The sequence below is a fragment of the Nesoenas mayeri genome (genome assembly GCF_963082525.1).
Source record: "Nesoenas mayeri genome assembly, chromosome: 4".
Lineage (NCBI taxonomy): Eukaryota > Metazoa > Chordata > Aves > Columbiformes > Columbidae > Nesoenas > Nesoenas mayeri.
This window is the reverse complement of record NC_137540.1, coordinates 18,395,983-18,401,982: the sequence shown is the minus strand read 5'-3', so window position 1 is coordinate 18,401,982 and position 6,000 is coordinate 18,395,983.

The window sequence follows — 6,000 nt, the reverse complement described above, 5'->3', positions numbered from 1 at the left end:
AAATGAAACAACTACAGTGGAAAAAATCCTCTTTATTTTATTCTGACGGCCAAATTTACCCCATTTTTGGAGCCATATCTGAGGGCAGAGTTGGCCCAAATCAGGTTTACTTTGCTTGCAAGCGGGTGTCAGAGGAAGGTATTGCACCCGAGCATTTGTCTGTTATTTTATAGAGATCAGTCTATCACTGTAAGAACATACCACTTCTTCCTAAGTACAGCTCAGATTGGCTCTGCCAACTTTGTACTTCAAGACAGTTTTGCTAAAAGAAGTGATATACTTATTGTTTGATGGTTTTGTGGGGGAATTATTTTGAAATATTTAAGCATTACGAAGCTTTCTGACCTAACTGAACACTCTAAGAGACCCAGGGGTCTCCTTTACCTTTGGCTTTTTTTCCTACCTGGAGAAAACTTAATGTAACAGTTACAATGTGCTATAATCTGTCTCTCAGAGGTCCCATTCCAAAATTTATCTTCCTTATCTTTGGCATTTGTATCTGACCACTACTTCCCAAAGGGAAATGTTGAAATGCTCATAGTTTAAGTGCGTACAGATGTCAAATTACTTTTGTGAATGATATTCGACAACTTTCATGGAAAAGATAATCCTATGATAGAAATTACTGAAGATCAATATTCGATTTCATTTTTCTTTTTCTTTTTCTTTTTTTTTTTTTAAATGTCTTTCCTTAAAGTTGTTGAAAAATACAGCTTAGAAAACTTCACTGTAAACTGAAAACAAAGAATTTGAAGAACATAGTATTTTTAAAAAAATATGAGTGAATGATCTAAAACAAATGAAAGAATTTCAAGCAAAAATAACGAAAAAAAATATATATATATATATATATATTTACTTTTTCCTCCAGAGTTGAAGTATTTCTGAAGAGAGTTTATGCAAATTCATAGTGGTGATGTGTTCTGGGAATTAAAATAGTGATAATTCAGATGTAACATTTGTATCAAGACATCTTAGAACTACAGCTGTAGTCAACTCTTTGTGGCTTGTAGTCAACTCTTTGTGGCTTGTAGTCAGATGGCATTTGTTGTTGAACAGTGTTTGCCAGGCTTTGTAGAACTGCTGCAGTGGTGGCATCGAGCTAGTACACAATGGTTAATGAAGTAACCAGAAATGGTATCTTTGTCAAAAGAAATGTTCCTAGAAGAAGAAGATTAATAATATTGCCTCAGTGTTAACCCCAGATCTCCAGTCCCACTTTTTTCTACTGGAAAAAAACCTTTGTATTTTTTCTTTCTCTTAATTTTAGTTGAGAGTGCACTGAGGAAATGTATCAGGTTATCATGGACAGACTTCAGCATGAAGAAGTATACAACTAATTGACTAAACTATTCCAACTTGGAAAAAATGATGCGATCTGTTAGTTAAAATGTTTGTTTCTTCAGTTTTCTTGCCATACTCAGCCAACATACTGTGCTTGAATCATATTTCTAGAACTGGACCAAGCTGTGATGCCATTAATGTTTTGGAGAGGCAGATGAAGGTGAGACCTGGCCGGCTGATGGGACAAGGCTGCACAATGTCCCAAAGCCGTGTTGCTGCCTTCTGCCTTGGTGGAGCTGTCACTCTGTGAAGGCTGACTCTTAGCGTTTGTTAGTCACCCAAAGTATTTCTATTTTATTTCTGTCTGCAAGAGCTTTGGATGCTAACCCAAAGGTGTTTTTTCTGACTGAACCAGTTTTCTTGATATACACACTGGGGACAGGAGAGAATGCAGAGATAAGCTTACAACAGCTGAATTGTGTAAATGAACAGTTGTGACCCTCAGTTGTTCCAGTAGTTCTGTGATTTAATACTATCTGCTTCAAGTGAGATTTACTACACAGTCTGCATCCACAGAGTTTGTAGCTAGAATTTCATTGTGCTAGATGCGTCTGCTAAATGACTCCCAGCTTCCTTTATATGTTATTCCAAAAGGGGAAAATGGGAAAATACATAGACCTGAAGAGGGGAAAAAAAAAAAGAAAAGAAAAGGAAATGGGGGTGGGGGAGGTTCTTGCAGGACAGAAGGAAAGAAGGATTAAAAATATGGAAGGAAGGAAATTGGCATTTGCTGGTTCGCTGTTCATGTTCATCCTCTTTAACACACCACACACATGACTCCAGCTGAAAAACCTCTCACATTTTTCTATCTGCTGTGGAGCAGCAAGCTTAGTGACAGTCATAAGAACCTTTAAGAATCTTTAAGCAGTTTCTAGCCCCTCTCCATGTCGTGCTTTGACTCAGTAGGCTGGCAGACTGACACTGCTTAGAATTCTAGGACCAAATGATAAATACTAACTCTGCTTCTATGTGTTTCAAATAGTCTGCAGTATTATGACTTGTAGTTCAAAATGACATGTCAGGAATTGATGTGTGGATTTTAATGCAATTTTTGAAAAGAGACTTAAACAGTATTTTTATTTCCGAAGTCAAATTTAAAAATTTGTAGCATAGGTCATAAAACATTCCCTGGAATTATCCTGATTTTGATTGTTGAGATATTTCAGAGGAGCTACTACAAGTTATGAAAGGACAAAGCAGAGCATAAATCTGAATACTTTCCCTCTTGAATGACCTTAGAGGTAACAAATAAAAAAAGATGTGGTATGATAGATCATTTTGTCTCTTGCATTGTCAAAGTTGGAATAGATTTGTACACCATTGTTTGCCTTACTTATCCAGATTAATTTATGTCTCAAGGAGCTGGATTTTACTGCCTTATATGCCAAGACCTACACACAGGGTTATTTCAGCTGAGGGTTGTTTGTGGTTTTTTATTTGTTGGTCTGGGTTTTTTGTTGGAGTTGTTTGGTTTTTTGTTTGTTTGTTTTTATTGTTACTGGGAGTTCTCTTAAATGGATTATCAGGAAACATGGGTTGATTGAGTACACTTTCACAAATAATTGTGGCTCGTATGGCCTGACAGTATGGCGAAACTGTGTGACGATGGGTTTAGACCTTAAAATAGGATTTTTACATTTGACAAATCACAAAAAAACCAAAGAGCTATAAAAGAAAGAAAACGGCCAGGCTTGGGTTTTTTTCCCACTGCTATTTTTTTCTATATAATCTAAGCATAAGAACTGAAAAGAACAGCTGACTGCCTGAAATGCTACTGTACACTGAGCCTGAGTGGAGTTTATTTTTGTCTCTTTGGTATCACATTGTCTTTATTTTGCCTAGTTTTTTTAACACAGTGATACTGCTGAACTTTACTGATGATACCTTCCATATTATAAGAGACAACATATGTAACTCTCTACAAACACCAAACAAGTAATTTAGCTCTTACAGGTCTCATCAATGAAGAGAGCCTGGATTTTGCTGTGTATAAAAGTTTCAGTTGGATTGGTTGCAAATAAACATTGTAAACCTATAGAAATTAAATGAGGGGCGAAAGACAGACAATACATCTGAAAAGATATATTTTATATGATGATTGTTGGATGAGGTGTCATGAATATGTATGTGGATGTATTTTGTGATACCAAGGTACTATCCTTAAATCAAACTTTGATTAGTTGATGGTGATAGACCCTTCTTCCCACTTGATTTACAGATCCTAACTAGTATTAAAGAGTGCAATAACAATTTTAATACTATGTATTATAAATATAAGTGGGTCAGCTATGGTTTCATGAGTAGCTTCTTTATTAATTCAAAATGTCATCTGTAAAATTGATATGTGCATATAATTTTTTTTTCTTTTTCTTGTAAAATGATGTAGTGCCAGTGGTTAAAAAGCATCCTGGAAAGTGAGACATCATAAAGAGAGCGAAAGCCCTTTGGGAACATGACCCTGAGAAGTCTGGGAATCTGGTCAGCAAACCCTACTGAGACTAAAATTCTGATGGCAGGTAGTAAAACTCAGCACAAATGTTGAATTGTATTTGAAATGATTTTTCTTTTAAATGAAGTAATAGGGAAGCAGTGTATGATTGCACTTAAATAAACCTTTCACCAGGTGATATTTGAAGGATAAAACTTCTGAAGAGACAATGTGTGAATGGAAGCAGCCAGGCAGGCTGGGGGAGTGGCCATCCACTTCTGCACACAACTGCATTTTCAACATAATTAGCTCTCTAATTGAGCATTATAATTTAACTGACACATTTAAACATGTAATTTATTTAAATGCACACTGCTTGTAATCTGTTTATAACGTTTTGCTCTTCAGAATGGTGTCAGACTAGAAGATGAAAGTATCCTTCTAATGTGCAGAAAAAGAACCAAAAAGAATATATTGAAGAGCCCTGCACACGAACAAACTTCTGTATTTTCAAATCAGAAGAAGAGAACAGAGGCAGAAAAGCCATGAACATAAAGTGCTGAGGATGATTGTAAGCAGCATCTTAATTTTAAATACCAGAGAGGTTGTACTACACTTCATGTTATCAGGGTATTGGGCAAAGCTGACTAGCTTACCTGGCAGCTAGGTAGGAAGGAGATTTTGGTAAGCAACAGGTTGAAACTGCACATCTGTCTCATCTGGAGGAAAGAAGCATCCCTTTCTCAACATGCTAGATATTGCCAAAAGGTCCAATTCAGTTTGTTCAGAAACAGCTGAAAATGTTTAACCCAGGTACTTCCCTTACAATCTGACGCATTTTTGTGTCTGCAGGGGGAGGTTCTGGACCTGAGGGTGATGGGCTGCACCACAAGGCGATCCCTTACATAGGGATCTGTTTAACTTCTGCACTAGTGATGCTGGGATGGTCCTGGCATCTGCCTGCCATTTTGTCTGCTCTTTCTGTCTTGCAGTTCTTGTAGCACTGCCTCAGGTATGGCTGGTTCTTTTCATATATGAACAGGGAGAAGGGCATATAACCATTAGGCTTTGTTAAAATACACAGAGTGTAGCTTGTTAACTGGTTGCAGAGGCATCCACACTTGCATACTTCCTGGTGTGCCAAAATGTTCACTCTTTGGGTCACAGGTAAAGTACCTGGACATTTATTTTCAAGGAAAAAACAAACTGATGCATACTTGATTTTGTTCCCAGAATACATTTTTTAACATTCAGGCTTTATTTGCTGAACAAAATAGTTACAGGTTTCCTTTTAACCCAGTAAACTTTTGTACTGCTACACCTCATTATATGTTTTGTGGGGCTGAATTTTGAATCTGCTGCTTCAATTATAGAAGCTGCCAACAGGCATATGAAAATCCACAATACAGAGGCTGAAGCATTCCTGCTTTTTAGCTTTGGAATGACTTTTGCATACTCTGACAGTTTTTCCTTATAAATGAATTCAGTGATAGCTACAGTTACAGAACACAAGGAAACTAATGCAAAATTTTACTGCCAAAATAGGAAAGAAAACTACATTTTCAAACCAGAGGATGGTACAATTCCTGGCTTTTCTCTCCATCTTCGTCTCCACTCTCCACCCTCCCTAGTCACTTTGTAATTATCAGAAATGGAGAAGAGGAACTGAATGCAAGACCATGCAAGAAGAAATAAAAATGTAAAGGTCTTTTACTACAAGGAGTTGCAGCTTTATTTCTGGTAAGGCATATTGTGATTTTATATCACTTGTGTTTATTATGCTCAGCACAGCATAAGAGTTGATGAGAAAAGTTCTGCCTTGGTGTATGTCAGACTAAGAGTTTTAGCTTTGGTCTTTAGCCTAAGTTATTGCAAATTGCATTTGCATTGTTTGTTTAAATCAAAAGAAAATGTACTAAGCGGATGATATATTGGACTGTTTGGAGTGTGAAAATTACTTCATTTTCAGATTGAACAAGATGAATTCATTTATTAGGAGATCCTGAAGCTTATAAAGATGAATTTTTTTTTTATACCTGAACAGGTAAGGCTGAGGTAGGATAAACTCGCCAGATAAAATGAAAACAGAGTATGTAAAAAGCTCTCCCAAATTTTGGGGAGACTCATCTGTCACTGTGGCTCCACTATGTTGGTGCATAGGCTCCTAAATACACGGGTTGCATGTGTCTGCCATGCAGAAGAGGAAAGGGAACTCCAAAGACTGGACT